Source organism: Bufo gargarizans, chromosome 1 (assembly GCF_014858855.1).
Source record: "Bufo gargarizans isolate SCDJY-AF-19 chromosome 1, ASM1485885v1, whole genome shotgun sequence".
Classification (NCBI taxonomy): Eukaryota; Metazoa; Chordata; class Amphibia; order Anura; family Bufonidae; genus Bufo; species Bufo gargarizans.
Window position 1 is genome coordinate 386,498,282 of NC_058080.1, and position 23,820 is coordinate 386,522,101.

At 44.5% G+C, this 23,820-nt stretch overlaps 1 protein-coding gene across 6 annotated transcripts in view; it reads left to right on the forward strand.

Annotated features, from left to right (window-relative positions):
- The window catches only part of GATAD2A (GATA zinc finger domain containing 2A), a 57,998-nt gene that overhangs the window by 8,995 nt on the left and 25,183 nt on the right, over positions 1 to 23,820 (forward strand). The gene's annotated exons all lie outside the window — the stretch shown is intronic.

Here is a 23,820-nt window from a genome sequence, read left to right on the forward strand (position 1 = left end):
AGTCCCTCCTCCTCCTTCAGATTTCTGGCCTTCCTGCTGTGAGAGGTGCATCAGCAACCTGCACCTTGTATGTGCTGTGCAAACAGATGGGGTGATGTCTGCATGTTCTTCTTGTGTGACATGTGATCCAGGTTACTACAACATTTGTGTTGTGTGCTCTTAACTTTCTTCATGCTGTTCCTGTAGGACTGTATTGGGTATGGCAGGGTGTTCAGGGAAACCTCCAGGTTATCCCGCGTACACTTCCATAGGTTATTGTTGTGTGAAATGTGCAGATATGGAGAATTTGGCGGATTACATTATTTCCAAAGATTGGCTCTTGACCAGTGAACCCGAATGCAGACAGTACCTGAGATCACTCAGTGCAGTGTACCTGTGCTACTCTTGTAACTTGTCTCTAGGTGTAGTTTTTTTTTATCTTGGCTGTTTCTTTTGTGTGTTTTGTCTTTACGTTTTCGTCCTGTCTAAGGAATGGCAGTGCTCTGCAGCCGCGGTTCTGGTTTGTCTGAGATCCACTTCCCGTGTGATCAGCTTCAGGCCGCTGGCCTACCAGATCACCAGCATGTCACAAGTTCACATCACTGCATGATCGGCCTGTTTTTGTTAAAATTGGACTCGGAGTTATCACACACTGACGGCAGAGCATGGGGTATTTTAGATCCTGCTCACGTGTGTGAAATATTGACCTAGCTGTTTTTTTACAATCTGCAGCATATTCATTTGATGAGGTTTCTGCACAAGTCTTTAAGTCTACATTAGAAATCCTAATTTCGGCTACAGGTCCAGTGTAAATCCTTGCTACTTTCACACAAGAGAGGTTCGTCTGGGAAACGGAATCTGCGTGGGGGCTGCATTTTCTGGAGCTGAAATCACAGCATCATAATAACTTGTGTTGCTGTGAGTTCTTGTCTTACAGAGCATGTTTCCCAGGCCACTTGGCCTAAGACTCTGTTCACATGTCGAATTTTGGGAAGGCAAAATCTTTTGTGTTCCGCGGCAGAGTCTCCTGCAGTTTTCAGCTTGAGTGCCCACTGTGACTTCCAGCAGCGTCCGTCCTTACACCACACCAAGGAAGGACATGCCCTTGCTTGATGCGGCTGTAAACCAGAAGTGGATCCGGACGGAAGGAGAAGACAACCTCCAATATTTCTTATCCAACTCTTTGGCTCAGAAAACGGTATTAAAAATGACACAGAAAGCTGTGTGACACCATCCTAACTGAGCATTGGACATCATCATGCTTCAGATGAGCTTGTACAGTACAGACCAAAAGTTTGGACGCACCTTCTCATTCAAAGAGTTTTCTTTATTTTCATGACTATGAAAATTGTAGATTCACACTGAAGGCATCAAAACTATGAATTAACACATGTGGAATTATATACATAACAAAAAAGTGTGAAACAACTGAAAATGTCATATTCTAGGTTCTTCAAAGTAGCCACCTTTTGCTTTGATTACTGCTTTGCACACTCTTGGCATTCTCTTGATGAGCTTCAAAAGGTAGTCACCTGAAATGGTTTTCACTTCACAGGTGTGCCCTGTCAGGTTTAATAAGTGGGATTTCTTGCCTTATAAATGGCGTTGTGGAGAAGTCGGGTGGATACACAGCTGATAGTCCTACTGAATAGACTGTTAGCTGCTTTTTTCTTGCCATAATACAAATTCTAAGTAAAGAAAAACTAGTGGCCATCATTACTTTAAGAAATGAAGGTCAGTCAGTCCGAAAAATTGGGAAAACTTTGAAAGTGTCCCCAAGTGCAGTCACAAAAACCATAAAGCGCTACAAAGAAACTGGCTCACATGCGGACCGCCCCAGGAAAGGAAGACCAAGAGTCGCCTCTGCTGCGGAGGATAAGTTCATCCGAGTCACCAGCCTCAGAAATCTCAGGTTAACAGCAGCTCAGATTAGAGACCAGGTCAATGCCACACAGAGTTCTAGCAGCAGACACATCTCTAGAACAACTGTTAAGAGGAGACTGTGTGAATCAGGCCTTCATGGTAGAATATCTGCTAGGAAACTACTGTCAAGGACGGGCAACAAGCAGAAGAGACCTGTTTGGGCTAAAGAACACAAGGAATGGACATTAGACCAGTGGAAATCTGTGCTTTGGTCTGATGAGTCCAAATTTTAGATCTTTGGTTCTAACCACCGTGTCTTTGTGCGACGCAGAAAAGGTGAACGGATGGACTCTACATGCCTGGTTCCCACCGTGAAGCATGGAAGAGGAGGTGTGATGCTATGGGGGTGCTTTGCTGGTGACACTGTTGGAGATTTATTCAAATCTGAAGGCATACTGAACCAGCATGGCTACCACAGCATCTTGCAGCGGCATGCTATTCCATCCGGTTTGCGTTTAGTTGGACCATCATTTATTTTTCAACAGGACAATGACCCCAAACACACCTCCAGGCTGTGTAAGGGCTATTTGACCATGAAGGAGAGTGATGGGGTGCTGCGCCAGATGACCTGGCCTCCACAGTCACCGGCCAGGTCATCATAGTTTTGATGCCTTCAATGTGAATCTACAATTTTCATAGTCATGATAATAAAGAAAACTCTTTGAATGAAAAGGTGTGTCCAAACTTTTGGTCTGTACTGTATCTTATTTTCCTCCCCAAGAACAGTTTTGTGAAGTGCAAATGCTCTGTTAAAGGGTTTGTCTGCTTTGAGAAAAGTCTCTTGACAATAAGCTGACCTCCAAGTGTCCCCCTGCTAGGATGCAGTGGTAGTCTGTGGGGAAACCTGGCTGTAACAATGTGACTTCCTGCAGCACTACCACAGGTGACATTAAATGAATTGGGCAGCTTTTTGTACTTTTCCTTTCACTAGTAGCCTTTTGTACCTGTTGAAGAAAATCCAGTTTAGGCGATGTTCTGGCTCTTCTGCAGTCTTCCAACCCTTTTCCTGTAAACTTCCAGACAGACGCTGTAGCAAATGACTGGCCTCAGCGGTGACATGTCCTGAAGTGGCACATCACTTCTTGAACACGTGTCCTTCATGAACGGTGCCATTTCTGGCAGGAGCTCATTCTTTCGCTGTAGTGTGTACACTTTGCGATAGTTGGGACAGCTGAACATGGGCCAGCATTAGGTTTAGGGTACTTTCACACTTGCGGTAGAAGATTCCAGTAGGCAGTTACGTCGCCAGAACTGCCTGCTGCATCCAACAATCTGGATGCAAATGGATGCATTTGTCAGACGAATGCGGGTCCATCTGATAAATGCATTGCAATACCGGATCCATATTTCCAGTTGTCGTCTGGACAAACTGATCCGGTATTTTTTTATTTTTTATTTTTTTTTTTTTCTTTCTCGTTTTTTAAAAGGTCTGCACATACACAGATCTGGAAACCACATCCTGTTTTCCGGAACACTTAGTACCGGATCTGGCATTAATACATTTCAATGGAAATGGCATTCCAACAGGTGTTCAAGATTTCTGGACGGAGAGAAAACTGCAGTATGCTGCGGTATTCTTCTCCGGCCAAAATACCGTACAGTGACTGAACTGAAGACACCCTAATGCATACTGAACGGATTGCTCTCCATTCAGAATGCATTAGGATAAAACTGATCAGTTCTTTTCCGGTATTGAGCCCTTATGATGGAACTCAATACCGGAAAAGAAAAACGCTGGTGTGAAAGTACAGTTATTTGGCTTTTTATTAAATTGACCCCCAGCATGTTGTCTGACTGAATTCAATATACTCGCTGTCGGGGTGCTCAAACACCTTCAATAGTGGTCAGTCTAGCGTTCATCGTTCTGATGGCAACTTCTCTCCTGACTTCATCCAATTTGTGTATGTGTTTTCTATAGGGAGAGAGAGAGCTGCCGCCGGACACCTCCAGTTGTGACTCATGTCCGTGGAGATCAAAAGGATTGGGCATTTAAAATTCAGTACACCCTATCCTTCTGCGACATCGATTCTGAATAGTGTGGCCCCTCAAGTTAGAATATTAATTGGTTCCAGGACGACCATTCTATGTTGAAACCATTATCGGTCCCAAAGCCCCAAAATCCCATCCAAGATGAGAGAAAATGAAGATTTAAGAAAAATAAGTAGTTAACTAAGATAAAACAAGTCCTTTCATATAACAGTCAGGAATAGCTGCTAACTAGTAACTAATCCAACAAGTGGTTTGATTGCTGGATCTGAGTCTGAGACACTGTATCTTGAGTCTACTTTCAGCTTATGATCGCCCAGAAAAGACCATTGTATGTTGAAAATATTGTATCCTGAGGCCATTGTCTCTTCAGGGACCACTGTACAAACACTTCAGGGCTGTCCCTCATGTCTCAGACTGCAGTGGACTGTTCTTTTTATCTATCTTTCCTCCAGTAACTTCTTCTGTGGCATCTGGGCTAGTCCTCACTCCCCATGGGTGCTTTCATCTTCTGTGGTTGTCTTTCCTTGGATCACTTTTGGTAAGTATTTAACTAGGGATCGACCGATTTATCGGTTTTAACGATATCAGCCGATATTCATCATCTTCAAAGTTATCGGCATCTATTTTGCCGATAACTAATCGGGAACAAGGATTGCTCTGCTGTCAGCGCGATCAATGTTCCCTCAGCAGCACAGGGGAGAAGGCAGCAGTGCCTCCCTCCTCCCTGTACCGCTGCTGCTGCCAGTGAGTGGAGAAGGGGAGGGGCTGTGGTCACTGTGCCACCAATGATGTTAACTCATTCATTCATATTCAACAGGAGGAGGGAGTTGCCTGCAGAATTATATAGCCACACCCAACCTCTGAGCGGTAGCTGCCATCCGCGGCAGGTAACACCTGCTGCACCTGAGGGGTTAACTGCCGCGGATCGCAGCTACCGCTTAGAGGTCAGGTGCGGCTATATGGTTCTGCAGGCAGCTTCCGCCTCCTGTATCTGAATGAATGGGTGAGTTATCTTCATTGGTGGCACAGTGCACCCAACCCCAGTATTAAAAACATTGGTGGCGCAGTGCGCCGCCTCCCCCCAGTATTTAATCGATGGTGGCAGTGGCGACAGGGTCCCCTCCTCCTCATTGGTGGCAATGGCAGCTTCTGATCGGAGCCCCAGCAGTGTAATCCTGGGGCTCCGATCGGTTACCATGGCAGCCAGGACGCTACTGAAGCCCTGGCTGCCATGGTCAGCTCCTTGCTGCTGTGTGCACAAAGCCCAGGGCAGCAGGGAGAGTATGAAGTCCTCTTCACCCTAATAGAGATTTATTAGGGTGAATAGGACAAGGGTTAAATAAAATAAGTATAAATTTAAAAATAAAGATTTACCCAAAAAAGCTACACGTTGACAATAAACATGTTCATTTTTTTTTTTTTTTTTTTCACAAGTGAAAATGCACAGAATGTTAGTATAAATTATCGGCTATCAGCTCTAAAAAAAAATATCAATTGATCCCTAGTATTAACTACTGCATGCTGGGAACACTGCAATTTTGCAGTTAATCTAAACCCATTTGTCTAACCATCACAATTAGGCCACTGTCAAAGGGAACCTGTAACCCCAAAAACCTTCCCAATCTGCCAGCAGTGTGTTTCCGACGATAATTTTCTTCCTGAAGGCAGATGTGGCAAAAGCTCAGAAAACGTTCTTTTATCCCCTGCCGGCGCACTTCTCTAGTCATGCTTGAAGTCAAGATAACCACGACCCCTTCCCTGTGACTGACAGTTTTCCTGCCTTTGCCGAACTCTCTGCCTAAGCGCTGTCAGTCGCAGGGAAGGGGGCGTGGTTATCTTGACTTCAATCATGATGAGAGAAGTGCGTCGGCAGGGGATAAAAACGTTTTCTGAGCTTTAGCCGCATCTGCCTTCAGGAAGAAAATTATTGTCGGAAACGCTCTGCTGGCTATACGCAGGTACTGCTGGCGGCTTGGGATGGTTTTTGGAGGTGACAGGTTCCGTGCACACTCTGCGGAATACGTGAGGAGGAAAAACCGCAGTGTGTTACAATACCGGTAGAGTGTATCCGATTACACAACTCTCAAGTACACTTTGCAGATTATTTTTTCCATGTAAGAATTGACCTGCCACACCAATTTCAAAATAAACAGCATGTCAATTATGTTTGTGGTTTTAGCTGCAGATTTCACCCTTTTCAATGGAAGGTGAGATCTGTGGCAAAACCGCATCAAATCTGCAAGTAGACAGTGGATTTTGGTGGTCTGCTGCAGAAATGCACATAAATCCACGCTGCAGAGTTTTCCAGTACTTGATGGTCTATCTTCGGGATAGGTCATCAACCTTTGATCGCTAAGGGTCCAACAACCTGCATCCCTTGTGATCAGCGTTTTCACAAAGCTGCTAGCACTGGAAGCTACACAGGAGCTGGAAGCAGGCGGTTCTGTCCAATATGTAGTGGTCATGCTCTGCTCAATACCCATTCTAGTAAGTGGGAACTGACTTGCGGTACTGGTGCTGGAAAGTACACAGTGCCTTCTGTCCGTTGCATCACTTCCGGTGCTGGTGGTAACCCAAAACAGATTATCGTTGGGGGTTTGTTCCCATATTGATGAACCATCCTGAGGATATGCCATCAGTATTTAAGTCCTGGAAAACTTTTTCTGCCTAATAAATCCCTCCCCTCGACGGGTGCCGCTGTCAATGAAGGTTGTAGTGATTTAGCTGTATACCTCATTGAAGAAAGGGGGGGGGGGGGGGGGTTCTATAGTAAGGAACATGGAGGTGAAGTGTTAAATATGTGATCACCATTCTGTGCTCTAGCTTACAAAGTGTGGGTGATGTGAGAAAGTAATACTTGGTAGAACAGGTGGTGTAGTCATGGGATGCTCTCCAAGCACAACCAACACAAGGAGTAGCTGCATTATTTAGCATGTTTTATCAGAAATGCTGAAAAAATCCAGGGGAGATGAGACTGGTTAGTATGAGCACTAAGTATTGTGACCTCATGAATGGATGCTAATAGTGGACTGTGGCTAAAATGTAATTTAGCTCAATAATGGAGACTCCCCATCGCTTAGGTCAGGAAGGCCCAACTTGCAGCCCTTGAGCTGTTGTAAAACTACAACTCCCACCATGCTGTAGGGTGATGGCTGTAGGCTGGGAGTTGTAGCTTTGCAACAGCTGGAGGGCCGCAGGTTGTGCATCCCTGGCTTAGGTCAACTTACCACTTGAAATTTTAGTGCAGTTTATCTTCATCCACTGAAGAGAGGAGCCACCGAGAATTGTTAGGCAGAAGGTGTATAGTTGTTGATGGAAGTAATTACACAGGGTGGGGAAGAGGCTTAGCGGTCACGTGCTGGTCTTGTGTGGGTGACTGCTAAGCCCAATGAATTACTACAGCGGGTATGTGAAAGGGAACAACATATTTCCGGTCTAGTGGGGACTCTAACTGCTCCTCTGGAATGGTGGGAGTTTAAAAAAAATAAAATTGGGGGGGGGGGGGGGCACCTGGGCAGTGGCAGGGGATCAGGGAAGCATGTAGAAGATTGTTTATTTCTTTAAAGGGCTTCTGTCACCCCACTTAAGTGATTTTTTTTTTTTTTTGGGCTGGTGAAATTAATTATATTGCGATATATCACAATATAATTGTGTCACTTACTTTGATCCAGCAGTTTCTTCCAAAAACGAAGTTTTATCATATGTAAATTAGGTCTCTAACAGCAAGTAGGGCGGCTACTTGCTGCTAGCTGCTGCAGAAATCCGCCCCCCTCGCCGTGTTGATTGACAGGGCCAGCCGGGATCTCCTCCTCCGGCCAGCCCTGTCGGCATTTCAAAAATCGCGCGCCTCTGTGGGTTCGGCGCAGGCGCTCTGAGATGAGAAGGCTCGTCTCCTCAGCACTCCCTCAGTGCGCCTGCGCCGTTGACATCACCGAAATAGAAGACGTCATCGGCGCAGGCGCACTGAGGGAGTGCTGAGGAGACGAGCCTCCTCATCTCAGAGCGCCTGCGCCGAACCCACAGAGGCGCGCGATTTTTGAAATGCCGACAGGGCTGGCCGGAGGAGGAGATCCCGGCTGGCCCTGTCAATCAACACGGCGAGGGGGCGGATTTCTGCAGCAGCTACCAGCAAGTAGCCGCCCTACTTGCTGGTAGAGACCGAATTTACATATGATAAAACTTCGTTTTTGGAAGAAACTGCTGGATCAAAGTAAGTGACACAATTATATTGTGATATATCGCAATATAATTAATTTCACCAGCCCAAAAAAAAAATATCACTTTAGTGGGGTGACAGAAGCCCTTTAAGCCATTTGCAGGCCATTTTGATTGTGCTATATTTTTTATTGCCGAAAAACACAAACTACTGGCACCTCTTTTACATTTCTTTTGGAGAGATTTCACTTAAATGTAATGAATTGATTTATGAGAAGTGGCTGCATTTAACTTATATTTTATTAGCAGGCGTTTTCTTTTCTCCAAGTTGCAAGCACTACTTACGGGTGCATGGCGACGTGGACCATTCCCCTCCATACAATGGCTTAGAACCTGGCATTTTATTTTATGTCCTGTCTTGTAGAATGGCACGTGTGATGTACGTCCACGTCCACATCTGAGATCTGGCCTATGCCGGGCACCGCCGTTGCCCAACGGATCCCACCCACTGTGATAGGTCTGCTGAATTTCCAGCATGAGTATAGTCTGAGACTCGTTTATTCACACACCTATCCAAATGGATGGGTTTGGAAATAAGACTGCTTGGGTCGTCTCCATTCATAAGCCTGTATATGTCCATCTTTTGCAAGCTGACCTCGGGTCAGGCTAATGCTTCTTTGTTATGCCATTTTCTGCTGTTCAGGAGTTTCTATGTTTGTGACATGCGCAGTGATGGCCTGCCATGTTGTAATAGCAGCAGTCTCCTACGGGAAGGACTGATTCCCTCCCGATAATCGCCTGCTGAGTCTGTCGGTGTAATAGGGCCCTTGGCTTTTAGATGCTACAACTCTATTTTATTTAAAGAAACTTTTGTTGTAAAGTCAGTGTCCTCAGGATAGGCAGATGTGTTCACATGTCCTTCTTGAAGTCTTCAGGTTAGTTGTCCAGCTTACAGAGGCAGAGCCCCTTTACTGTGTCGCCATATATGCTCTTGGGAAAACTGCTTTGTCAAGACAGGTCAAGGGAGGTGGCTGTTTAACCCTTCTGCTGCCTTGTCATTTCACTTTGTGTACTTGTATAGCTGTACGTTTCCTTTTGTCACTTGTCAACCTTCTTTAACCCCCCCCCCCCTCCTAATCCAGCTGCTGCTGGGTGCATTCTGTACCCCACCCCTTTGTGCCCATCCCCCCCCCTCGCCCTTTCTGGCCGTCTGTCTGCACTGTCACTTCCTGGACACGCAGGGCCTGGTCTGTGTGAAGGCAAAGGATGCTGGGTAACTTAAGCTATGTATTATAGAACACGTGTTTTCACTCCATATCCCCTTTGTTATTCCTTCAGGGTGGAACAGGTTAAACGGCTTTCAGCCACCTTCATTCACACCAAAGTCACCTACATGTTTTGATGGGTTCATTGGGATCTGTGTGCCATGTTACAGTTTCCAAAGGCTGAAATAAGGCTACCTTTACACTCGCGTTAGGTGCGGATCTGTCTTGTATCTGCACAGATGGATCCGAACCATTAATGCAATACGCTTGTATCCATGCAAAACCGTTTGCATTATTCATTAAAAAAAAAATATGTAAAAACAGATTCATCCTGACTTGCATTGAAAACGGATCTGCCCCCCCTTGACTTTCAATTGCACCATATTGTCAGTGAAAAACGCATATGTCCCCGTTGACTTACATTGTAAATCAGGACGGATCCATTTGGCTCTGCATCATCAGGCGGACACCAAAACTCTGCAAACTGTGTTTTAGTGACCGTCTAAAAAACGCAACCGAGACCAAACGCAGCCATATCAATGCATTCTGATCGGATCCTTATCCATTCAGAATGCATTGGGGCTGAACTGATCTGTTTTGGGCCACTTGTGAGATCCCTAAAACGGACATAATCATTCAGTACCTACCGTGAAGGTATGTTCTCTTTACACTTGTAGTTGGTTAGGTGGATTAATGCCATCTCAACTTTGCCGAGGTCTACTTCTCCCAGCTAGTTTTACCTTTTTAATGCATACAAATAGTAGAAAACTATACAAATATGGTGTATACTAGAAACACGAGGCTAGGGAGCCATCTGCAGTGTATAAGAATAGACACAAACGTGTGTTCTTGGTAACTGTCTGGTTTGGGGTGGTGTTGCCGGCAGATTGTGCTGGAGAAGTGTCCACAACTGAAAATCCATTCCAGTCACCTGAAAGGAGCTTGCAGAAATCAATGCGCTTCCTCCAAAACAATCCCAGTCAAATGAATGAAACTAATTTGCAGGAATTCTGCAACAAAATCTGCCGCCTGTAAAGGCACCCTTAAGGCTCTGTTCACTTTATGACACAGGGAACAACGATTGACTTTATAATGGCAGCTCTGTTATGCTCTGCCATGGTGTTGTGCTTCTGATTTGCAGCACTGTTTTTTATTTATATTTTTATTTTTCTCCTTAAATGTTACCGCATCTAAAATTAAAGGGGAATTCCAATTGTTGCAAGTTTTCCCTTATTCACAAGATAGATCGATGGGGGACCTACTGCTGGACCTCCTACGATCACTAAAACGTGTTCCCCATATCACTCAGGGCCCCCTCCAAAATGAATAAAGTGGCAGGTCAAGTATGTGCACTGCCGCTCTATTCCTCTTTATGGGAGTTCCAGAGACAGCACTCCGCTGCTCTGTTCATTTTGGGATTGAGGGGGGCACATGGTAGGGGATCCCTGTTATCGATAGGGGTTCTGCCCATATGGATAGGGGATAACTTGTAACTGAAATACCCCCTTTAAGGCTCCTAGGCTATGTTTGTATCCCAGGCAGGTTGTAAATTTAAAGGTTCGCCAAGTTTTGAAAAGGCTTTTGCTATGTCAGACATATCAAATGTTTTGATTGGTAGGATTGAGTGTTGGGACCCTCAGCGATTGTTAGAATAAGATGATAAAAGTGCTCGCATATCGCAATCTCTCTCCTTGCAACAGAGGATAGCATCGAGATGCGTCTATAGACTTATATTGAGCCCTCCTCCTGCTGTAAGTGCGGTATTCACTCTAGTGATTGTTTGGGGTCTCAGTACTCAGATCCCCACCGATCAAAACGTTTCATGTGTCTCTATGGCAACAGTTTATTCAAAATTCAGTGACCCCTTAAGGGTAATAAATGCTCCAGGTGCATATGCAAAACAGGTCAATGCCAGTGATTTGTGATGGACGTGAAAAGGTTACTAAAATGCGTTAGTGGGTTTTAGTCTGGCCGATTGTCGGCATATTTGTCGGGTTGAGGCCTTCAGGCAGCAATGCCGAATCCAGACAGCTCCGGTAGCTAGTGTGTTCTAGTGGTGATGGATAATCTGTTCTCGCCTCTCCTGTCCGTATACTAGCTATCTTCATGCAGCTCAATGGCCTTTGGTTACAATTAAGCTGCTGCGCATGCTCAGTATTAAGTTCCACCGGTAATACCAGGAAGTTCACTACTGGGCATGCATGCAATACTAGGAACTGCTAGACAGAACAGGATAACAGCATTAAAGGGGTTTATTATAACTTTTCACTGGAGCCTGCAGTCTGCCTCAAACATGGAAAGAATCCTACGTACCTTCTCCTCGACACTCTGGTCTTGTGTGCTGACTCCCATGTGTCCGTCTTCTAGTCCGCAGCTTGTTTAATTTGTCCCTGGCAAAGGCAGGAATATCTGCTCTGCTGCAGCCAGTAACTGGTTTCATCAGTGATGTCTCTTATGGACATGTCATTGGCTGCAGAGGAGCAGGTAATCATGCCCATGTCTGAAACTTGGTAGACATGCCGAGGACTGGAAGATGCACATGGGAGTCGGTAAGTATGATTCTCTCCATAGCGGAGGTAGGCTGCAAGTAGGGCTGGGCAATTAATCAAATTCATTTGATTAAGGCTACATGCACACGAACGTTGTTTGTTTCCATGTCCGCTCCGTTATTTTTTTTATTTTTCTTCTAATTTGCGGACAAGGATGGGCATTATTACAATGGATCCGCAAATAAAAAATAAATAAAAACACGGTTGCTATACGGAACGTCACCCATTTTGTTTTTTGCGGACCGCAAAACATGTCATGTGCATGTAGCCTAATACGCCTGTCTTGATTCTGGCAATATCATTTTTTTTGCTGAATCACCAGTGTGTGTGTGTGTGTGTGTATATATATATATATATATATATATATATATATATATATATATATATATATATATATATATATATATATATATATATATATATATATATATATTGTTTTTTTGTTTTTTTTAGATAGATGTTCAGAAAATGAACGCCACTCCAATAGATTATGGACAAATAACTCCTTTATTCACCCGTGCGGTGCAATGTTTCGGCTCAAGCTTGAAAAAGGCTCTAGTATTGAGCCGAAACATTGCACCGCATGGGTGAATAAAGGAGTTATTTGTCCATAATCTATTGGAGTGGCGTTCATTTTTTTTTTTCTTTTTTCTAAAATTATTATTTATTTATTTTTCCTCTCTCCTTCTGCCCCGGCTTTGTTTGGCGCTGGCAGGAAGTTTTTGGGAGGAACTCGTCCACGGCGCAAATCAGGGAGCATGATTTGCTGTGTGTTTTTGTCACCCAACCCCAAAAAATTTAATAATAGTGATCAAAAAGTCGTACATACCCCAAAAATTGGACTTGTGGTAACCCTTAATTTATCCTTCATGTTCTTTCTTTCCCACATCTCTGTTCTTTTTAGAGCTAGCATGTGTGGCAAATGGCCAAGGCGAATGTGCACAGACAGCGCCGTGAGGTTGTACCCTACGTAGCATCCAGCGTGCTGATGAGACTGACCCTGCAGGGTGCTCATACTACAACTTGTTTGTCCTATGTGATATTGGGCATAGCTGGGGAAAGCTACTCACACACAGGTGCAGGTTTACAAGCAGAAAACCAGTATAAATTCCTGTGCGTTTCTGCACGTGTTGCGGTTCTTGTTGTGGGTTTGGTCCGGTTTTGCTTCAGATCTCACCCTTGTATCATATAGAGGGAAATCTGTTCAAAATCTACATTTGCAGGAAAAAACTAACAAAATGTAAATGAGATTTCTCTACTCTGTATGTTGTTGTTCTAACTTCCAAGAATACACATGGGGAAAAAACGCGTGTAAACCGCAACATGTGCAGGTGACCTAATGGTGCTGGCACACGCTCGGGCTTTTTAATGGCATTTAATGCAGCTTCCTGCACTGCCACTGCTCAGCTGTTTGGCCTCTTCCTAGGCATGTGACAGCACATTCACATGGCCTGTGTGCAGATGAATGGGCCTGGGTTGAAATACCACACACAACCACTATGCAGTGCATGGCGCTTTGCTTGGTAAGCTCTGAGAAGATTGGGAGTGGGGCGCCCTTTAATCGGATATTGATGACCTGTTCATCAGTAGTATTAAGCAAACATAAGAAAATGAAAGTTCTCGTCCAATTAAAAAAATAGTAAAGTTTTATTGTTACATGGTACAACCCCATTTTTCAGTAGCTTCTGAAAAATGGGGATTTCTGCATATATTCTTGTTTTATTTGTACCGTGTAACAATAAAACTTTACGATTTTTATCAATTGGACCAGAACTTTCATTTTCTTGTGTTTGAGCTTATAGAAAGGGTCCTTGTATAGAGGTGGTATTCATTGGTATTGTACTGCCAGAAAACTTCTTTAAGGGCAGATATCTCCTGATTTTTTATTATTATTATATATTTTATTTTATTTTTTGTCTCCAAAAAGACAATGTGTGACAGCATCCGCAACCTTTTTAACAGTAAGAATTAACAAGGTTTCCAGGATTTTGTTCCTCATGCACACAACCGTAGCGGGTCCGTGCCCACAAACAGCAGGTCCGCAATATACATGCACTGGCCGTGCGTGCACAGTTTCATGGATGTTGACCCGTTCACGTGACAAGATATGCAGTGGCGGGGCAGAGTGGAAGGCTACAAAAGCACTACCATGCCTCCGCACCCTAAAAAACAAAAATTGAACATGCTCTATTTATTTTTTATTTTTTTTGCTGTGCGGAAGGGTCACGTACCCACTGAAGTTAAATGGGTCTGCATCCGCCAGCACTGGCCACACGGGACGGTACATGTGAATTGGGGACCGCAATTTGTGGTCCCAAATGCACGGGCTGCCCACGTTCGTATGCATAAGCCCTTAGCATGTGGTACCTAATGGAAGAACCATACTTGCCTGCTTCCCACCACTCCAGTCCTCCCCGGCTCAATACAGGGATCTTCTGGTCTCTGGCTCTCTCACAGATGAGGCATTGTGCTCCTCTACAGCCAATCACTGGCCTGTGGTAATGTGTCCCCAAGGAGTAAGTAACCCAGCATTGACACGTCATTAGAGACCAGTCATTGGCTGCAGCAGCACACGTGACAAGTATGAGTCGTTTATTAGATACCACTAGGGGCCTTAATTAACTAGTTTTTTGGAGAAGGTTTTGAGGCAGATTTCCTTTCAGGTCTTTTTAAACAAAGCCAGGAGTGGAGCTGAAAGAAACTGGAAATATAAAGCAAGGCATCCACTTCTGGCTTTGGCTGAAAAACCTGAAGGGAAATTTGCCTCAAAACCTGCTGCAAAAAGCTCTTTCTGAACCTACCCTTAAAGGAACTGAAGCCAGTAAAAACTTTCATTGGCAAAATCAGCACTTGGCCTGGGATTGAAAAGCTCAGTGTTCTGTGATATGACTAGAGATGAGCGAATTTCAGGTTATGAAATTCGTTCACATTTCGTTTACGGGTAAAAGCAGAGTTGCTTTATGGATTTCGTTACCACGGACCATAACGCAATTCTATGATGCCCTTAGAAGCATTCTGTTATTCATTCCATCATAATAGAAGAATATGGCCTGCATAAGTGATACGTCCCGTTTCCGTTATGCAGGATAGGACTCGCCTACATAATGGAAACGGGACAGATCCGTTTTGCAGCCCATAGACTTCTATTATGATGGAATGAATAACAGAGTCCCTCTAAAAGCATTGAGTTTTGGTCTGTGATAACTGAATTCACCTTTTACCAACAAATGAAGCGTGAATGAATTTCATAACCCAAAATTTGCTTCTCTCTAGATATGACCTCTTACAAAAAATTTGGTCATTTGAACTCAATTCCTGCATGAGAACTGCATTACTGGGACCAACTGTTCCTTGGCTGACCTGACATCCCACCCCACTGCCTGTATATTATACGGTATTTACAGCGTCATTTGGTTGCAGGAAAATACACCTACAGTCAAGCTGGAGCTCACAGCATCATAAGTCACAATGGTGCAGGGAGTTTGTCAGCCATGCTGTCTGGTCCAGGTAATGCCACCCTCCCAGACTATTTTGCAAAACCGCACTTGCTCATGTGATGTTAGCTTTGGAGTATATTAAAAACCGCCACACAACTGCATCTGCTGTGATGCTTTGTCGGCCACGTGTTTTTGTTTTGTTTTTTTAACCCCTTAACGACTTAGAACGAGAATGCTCATCCTAAATCGTGCATTGGTATACTTCTCACCACATTTTGTGACTTATCACTGAAGTTGCAGTGATAAATCTGAAATGCGATAGTCAAGAACTCCTCCCCGACGCTTGCGTGCCTGTGGAGGAGACCTCTGCATTTACATGCAGCGATCTTCTCCACACTATGAGGAGGAGCGATACCTAATGCCGGCAGCAGTGTGTGATTAGGCCTCATAATCTGCTGCCAGCAAATAATGGGTTTCTTTTTAACCTGCTTAAAAATTATGATTGCCTGATGAACAAGCATTTGCCTGTTCATCTGGTTATTGGTGGCAGTATTACATGGTCAGAGTGCTATGAACGACTATCTGCAGGTCTAATACAGCCCTATGTTCTCCTCTCAAGTGAACTTTTCCAGCAGCCTGCCGGAGTTCACTAGCTCTGGCATTGCCGGATTCTACCCATCACCAATGGATGTCTATAGACTGTAACAGGATCAGGCGGTGATCCTGCACTTGTGTCAGATAAGGCAGCGGATCATCTTGCTGCCGATGCCAACGCGGTCTTACTTAGCTACCCATACACACTTTTCCAAACTGACCCTTTGGCATCGTTTGAGGGGTTTGTGTTACCTTTTTTTTTTTTTTTTTTTTTTTTTTTTTTTTTTTGGACTGCTGAAATAACACATGCTTTGATGCTACACCCCTCCAGTGTCTAGAAATGTAATAGCTGATGATATAGGATAGCTAAGTGGTGATGGGCCTTGGGACGCATGCTTCCTTCTTCCCTTCCCCCACTGTCACCTTTTTCTGGTTGGCCAGTGAAGCAAACCTGTAACCTGAGCTTGTCCGTTGCGTTTGGTTTGCATGTCTGTGTCGCAGAGAACAAGGCAAATGCAAGATTTTATTCCTGCAGAATCTTAATGATGCACCTAATCTCCTTTCCCCTCCCCCATCACAGCCTGGCTGGTCATGTCACATACATCTCCTCCAGCCCTGCGGAAACCGCCTTACACCTCACACTTTGCCCACTCTCCAAGTTCATGCTTTATAACTAGCATGTAAGAGTACCTGCTTTGTCACTTTATATACATTCCTAAATATCTCCTCGGTGCCTTATGGTCGCTGAAACCTGTTTTTACATTGCTTTGTGCAAGATCCGTTGTATGATGTGTTGGGGGCCGACAGGGTTTCATAATGGTTTCTGACATTTTCATGGCAACAGTTATGCTGCAACTAAGATTATACACAAACGATAGATAGATCTATCTATCCTTTAAAAGGGTTTTCCGTGATTTTAATACTAATGACAGATCCTCTGGATAGGTAATCAGTATCTAATCGGTGGGGGTCCGACATCTGGGACCTCTGCCGATCAGCTGTTTGAGAAGACCTCAGTAAGTGATGAGTGAATTAAGCTTTGTTCATTCATTCGAATGTATGGCCTCCCATGAGCCGAAGTTAGTTATTCACAAAGTTGCGTGTGACTTTGTTGGATAACTTCGGTAATTGATTTTTGAAGTGGAATACCACTTTAAAACTTGGATCCGAACTCTAATTTGAGTCTGAGGTACCAGTCGACTTTCCAAATAACAAACTTCGGCTCATCGGAGCCTGTACATCTCAATACTGTATGAAGTCTGATCTCCGTACAGTGTTAGGCCTCATGCACACGACCGTTGTTGTGTTCAGTGTCCGTTGTTCCGTTTTCCGTGATTTTCTGCGAACCCATTGACTTTCAATGGGTCCGTGGAAAATGCACCGTTTGTCATCCGCGTCCGTGATCCATGTTTCCAGTCCGTGAAAAAAAGATGACCTGTCCTATTTTTTTCACGAACAACGGTTTGCGGACCCATTCAAGTCAATGGGTCCATGAAAAAACACGGATGCACACAAGATTGACATCTGCGTCTGTGATCGGTGTCCTTTTTTTTTTTTTTTTTTTTTTTTTTTTTTTTTTTTTCTCCCTTCTTCTATCATTTGCAAGGCAAACTTGACTTTTTTTTTCACTTTCCTTCATGTCTGGTGATCCTCCAAAAATCAAGGAAGACACACAAAAACCGAAACGGCTCACAGAACAACGGAACCCCGTTTTGCGCACCGTGAAAAAAATACTGTCGCGTGCATAAGGCCTTAATCTGAAGTTTTGAACGAAGCGACTTCAGATGTAACATCCGAAGCTGGCTTCGCTCCTCACTAGCAGTGGTGCTCCAGTGAGTGCTGCTGCCATCACCGTACATCCATGTTGCTTCTGAAAGAGAACATCTCAGTAATAAGGCTTTAGTTCAGGGCAGTATGGCATCCGACAACTGCATTTGAGTGACAAACCTCCATATGAAATCCTGCAAGGAGAGGCAGCCATGTGGCCCTGAAATCTTTCATGAAGAGGTCCTCGGTGATGACAATAATGGCCATGGCTGGTCCTCAAGTATATACGTGAGATGGAGCTGCATATGCCTTATCACTACTAGGCTCCATACAAACATCCGCATTTGTTCCGCAAATTGCGGGATGGGTGCCGACCCATTTATTCTCTATGGGGACGGAATGGATTCGTTCTCCGGTCCGCGGCTCCGGAAAAAGAATAGGACATGTCCTATTGTCCGCAATTGCAGACAGGAATAGGCAGTTGTATGGAGGTGCCGGCCGCGTGTTTTGCGGATCTGCAATGCACCACGTACGTCTGAATGGACTCTTAGGCTTTTTTCACACAAGCAAGTTTTCCATGCGGGTGCAATGCGTGACGTGAACGCATAGCACCCACACTGAATCCTGCCCGATTCATTTCAATAGGTCTGTGTACATGAGCGCTGTTTTTCACGCATCAGTTTGGCATTGCGTAAAAACTTAGCATGTTCTATATTCTGCGTTTTTTTTTTTTTTTATCACGCACGTGAAGAAAAACGCATCAAAACGCATTGCACCCGAATGATAAAAACTGAACGGAATCGCAGACAAAACCTGACTGAACTTGCTTGCAAAATGGTGTGAGTTTCACTGAACGCATCCAGAGCCAATCTGTCACGCTCGTGTGAAAGAGGCCTAAAAGCGGATCCAAAAGGTCAGTTTTCAGAGCCAAAACGAGAAGTGGATCCAGCGGATAGGAGAAGCATCACAGGTTGTTCATACAAACCAGCACCCTTTGTTATGAATGAGTGCGCTCTGTTTTACACGTGGCTTTGGGTTTTCAGACTGGGCCAGGGCATGTTCCTCCTTGGTGGGGACACCGTTAGAGACCACAGCAGGTGTCCACTTGCAGATTAACCAGATTGAATGGGATTAAAGCTGCAGATGGACCCTCTGCTTACAAAATGCAAACCTGTGGAAGAAACCCGAGGGTCGTTTCTTTGCTGGACAGAATATTGCAGTCTACCATGTTATTCTGTCCGGCAAATATTCCAGAACAGCATAGAACTCTGGTCAGACGGTCCAAAGATGAATCCTTTCAACTCGGTTTAACCCATTAAAGTCAATGCACCCATTGCGATATACATCTGAATACCGCTTGAGTATGAAAAGCACATAAAACACATCCACACTATTTATTGTATTTTTGGTGCAGATTTTTTTTTATATTGATAACCCCAATGAAGTCTATGGGGAAATTCACTATACATAAGATGTGGAATCACACGAGCGATTGACATCCTCTGGGTTTTAAGATCTGCACAGCAGGTGGGTTTCCTCACTACTAAACCCGCAGTGTGTACATGACATTTGCCAAATCTCATTCACTTTGCTGGTACTGTATTACGCTGCCGTTTTCCTTCTCAAAATCCGCTTAGAAGAACTGCATGTAATCTGCAATGAGTGCATGTAGCTTTAGGCACATGTTGTGTATTCTGCAGGGAAACCACGGCATGGTAAAGTACCAGAAAAGTTGACAGATTAGACAAATATCATGTATACTTTTTTTTTTTTTTCTTTCACCTGTGAGGAAATTGACCTACTTGGCGGATTTAAACATCTGTACCCTGTTTTTAATGCAGTTTTCACCCTTGGCAAGGGTGAGATCTACAGCAAATTCAGGTCTAATCTGAATCCAAAAAACACAAGTATTTGGTGTGGAACACAGAAATCTACACAGATTCATGCAGAATTTCTGTATTCAAAGGTGGCAGAATCGTAGCAATTTCTGACTGAAAAATCTATTCCATACATGTAAATGGGGTTGTATCTACAGCATGGGTTTCTTCAAGCTCCGTTTCTACCACAAATGCCCCTAAAGGGGTTTTTACATGGCGCATGAATCGCCAATGCTGAGAATAGGCAATGAATGTATGGTCACTGGTAGTGCTCCTCACCTCCAGTCCTCGGGGTCCATCTGCCAGTCATGTTTTCAGGATTTTCACACGAACGTATCTTGTTTCCGTGTCTGTTCCGTGTTATTTTATTTATTTGCAAATTGGATGAGGACCCATTTATTTCAATGGGTCCGCAAAAAACGCAGACAGCACACAGTGTGCGGTCCGCATCCGTATATCCGTTCCGTAGCCCCGCAACCAAAATATGGAGCTTGTCCTATTGTCCATTTTGCAGACTAGGATGGGCATTGTGACAATGGATCCACAAAAAAAACCTGATGCAATAAGAGTGCCAAAAGGACATCATTGATGTTTTGCGGACCGCAAAACGCATACGGTTGTGTGAATGTAGCCTTAAAGGGAACCTGTCACTGGGATTTTGTGTATAGAGCTGAAGACCTGGGCAGCTAGATGGCCGCTAGCATGTCCGCAATACCCAGTCCCCATAGCTCTGTGTGCTTTTATTGTGTAAAAAACCCCCGATTTGATACATATGAAAATGAATCTGAGATGAGTTCTGTACATGAGATGAGTCAGGGACAGGACTCATCTCAGGTTAATTTGCATATGTATAAAATCTTTTATTTTTTTACACAATAAAAGCACACAGAGCTATGGGGACTGGGTATTGCGGATGTGCTAGCGGCCATCTAGCAACCCATGTCGTCAGTTCTATACACAAAATCCCGGTGACAGGTTCCCTTTAAAGGGGTTGTCTTATCATAGATTGGTTATGCCCCCATTGTGTTATATGTGCGGGTCCCACCGCTGGGACCTGCACCTATATTGGGAACGGAGCCCCGCAAGGTGGTGGCTGGAGGACTCTGGTCCGGCCACCACCAAGCCGGCTCCCCATAGAAGTGAATAGGAGTGCACCGCGCATGACCGGCCACCGTTCCCATTCACTCTTATCGGCTCGACGGAAATAGCTGAGCCAGCGCTCGGCCATTATCTCCGGCCTCATAGAAAATGGATGCGCCCTCCTTCACTTTCGGGGCTCCGTTCTCTATAGGTGCAGGTTCCAGCGGTGGGACCCACACATATAAGACAATGGGGGCATATCCTAGCGATATGCCCCCCATTGTCTTTGAGACAACCTCTTTAAAGCAGGTGATATGAGTGTCCATGCATCAGGACTTACAACAGGTATTCATTGTGTGGATGTTGTCAAATCATGACCGTTAGGTGGGCCCTGAGGACTGGAGGTGAGGAACACTGGTCACTGGGACACCCTGCCATCCAGAGAATAGGGGTTCACTAGTCCCCCGGTGTTTCTATGGTACTGTTGGAGATAACCAAGCACTGTATTGTCGGTGAATGGACTACCTCTGTTCACACTGGATAATAAGTGGTTAATGAAAAAACTCTGTAAGGTCCTCTACAAACATACATTTTACGGTGGTGGTTTTCGCTCACTAAAAAGTTGTCATAGAAACAGTTTTTCTTTACCGTTTGATTTTTTATTTTTATTTTTTCTTCCCCACAAACGCATTGTCCCCCTCCCATCATGCTGTATTTTTCCTTGTAGAGAAGTTAGAAAAATGCAGAAAAAAAGACAAATGTATCAACATGCCACTTAAATGCCACCCATTCATGCTTTTGACAGACTTTTGGCCAACATCTGGAACTGGCCTTTAGGCCTCATGCACTTGGCGGCTCGGGTTCGGACCTATTCACTTCAGTGGGGCTGCAAAAGATGCGGACAGCATTCCGTGTGCTGTTCGCATCCATTGCTCCGTTCCATGGTCCACAAAATAAATATATCATGTCCTATTCTTGTCCGCGTTTTGCGGACAAGAATATGCAGTTATATCAATGGCTGTCCGTGCCGTTTCGCAAATGGCGGAAAGCACACGGATGCCATCCGTGTTTTGTGGATCCGCAATTTGCGGACTGCAAAACACACAACTGTCGTGTGCATGAGTCCTTATACTGCAAAAATGCACCAGTGTGCACATGTGTGGAAAAACAAAATGGCTCATGCACACGACTGTTGCTGCGGATCCGCAAATTGCAGACTGCAATGCACGGGCACCGACCATGTGCCCACTGTTTGCAGACACGGACCCATTCACTTAAATGGGGTCTGCGATCTGCACCGCAAAAAAGTAGTACATTGCTGAGTGCTTCTGTGGGCTTCCGATCCGTCCCTCTGTTCCGCACTGCATCGTATAATCAGGATTGCGGTCCCATTCAAGAGAATGGGTCCACATCCGTGATACAGTGCGCACAGCTGGTACCCGTATAATGCGGACCTAAGGTCTCATGCACATGACCGTACGTATTTTTTGGTCCACAAATTGTGTCCATTTTTTCATCTGTTTTGCATACATCTTGAACTGCTGTAAAAAAAACTTTTATATTTATTTTTTACCCCAACCCCTGCAGTGCCTTCAGAATATTATGCCCCCTCGCAGTGTCCTCATTATATATAATGCACCCTTGATATGTCACATGGGCACTTTCCACTGGAGTGAATGTAGTCAAAACATTCCTGACAAGAACTATAGGTAAATGAAGCAGAAGGTATCCGTATGTAGCAGATCTGTCTGTGAACCTGGATATGGACATTACTGTGTGCATGAAGCCTTAATGAGTGCGTTTTGTAAGCTCGCGGGGGGCGGGGGCAGACATCAGGTTTTTCTGGCTGTGATGTTTCCCTTGTGCTTGCCAGAGGATCTCCAGTAACGTGTAAGGCACGAGCTGTGAAATATGAACTTCCAATCTCAATCGCGCTTTTTTTTTTTTTTTTGCTGTCCCCCTCCCTCTTCTCCTCCACCCCCTCCCTTCATGAGACATTGACATAAATTTGAGGCTTCCTTCATAGTGAGAAAAATGCGGTAACTTTTGCAGAAGAGCACTTTACTTCCTTCTCCGGCTGATTGCTGGAGGGGAAGGGTTAACGACTTCCATTTTACTCTGTAACACCGTTAATGGACATATCAGTGAATGACACCAAAATGGCAGAGCTTAACCCATTGTGCTCTGGCAGACAGCTGTAAGCTGGCCGATCCTCAAGAGCTGCTGTGTTGCTGCGTCCCTTTTTGTCTCGCTGCTCCCACTGCTGGCTTCACACTGCAAATTCCTCTGACTTCCCAGTGTGAGGATTTTATTTTTTTTTTTTTATTTTTTCTCTCCTCCTTCTGCTGTCTGTCGGCATTAATGTGTTCGGCATCTCTATTACATTCCTGTTTGTACCATCCGTGCGCGCTTGAGGAATACACCTCGGAAAGGCCAACCATTATATTTCTATATGTCTCAGCATGGTCTTCACTGATTGGACTTGCTTCTCTCAGCTTCCTTGGCATGTTTGTGAAGGCTTAGGTGCCTAACTGTTAGCATATGGGTAGTTTGTATAGTACCGCCACAATGCTGCAAAGTACAGGTTTTCTTTTATGGTCTTCTCCCAGACCTGGTGTGTTTTTTTTTTTTTTTTGTTTTTTTGTTTTTTGTTTATGATTCAGACTTGCCGGTCAGAAGTCAAGAAAATCGTGTTTGGCCCAAAAATGTTGTCTGTTCTCGAAATGGTGTCGCTCAACCTGGAGAGATGTGTTAAAGACGTCTTAGGAAGTGTGCTGCATTACAAGGAATTAAGGACAGCCTGGTCAGGTCTGTGACTTGAGTAACCCCTTCACTGCCGATGAGGGTCCATTCAGACGTCTGCAAAACACAGACACCGGCCATGTGCATTTTGCATTTTGCGGACCGCACATGGCCAGCACTATTATAGAAATGCCTTTTCTTGTCCACAGTTGTGTACAAGAATAAGACATGTTCTATTTTTTTATTAATTTTTTTGTGGAGCCATGGAACGGAAGTGTGGATGCGGTCAGCGCAGTTTTTTTTTTTTTTTTTTTTTTTTTTGCGGCCCCGTTGAAAATTAATGGGTCGGCAGTGGCACCCGTTCGCAAAATTGCGGACTCTATTTACGGATGTGTGAATGGACCCTAAATGGATATTTAGATACAGCGGAGCATTGATCCCTGCACATCTACAAACCTTTGCA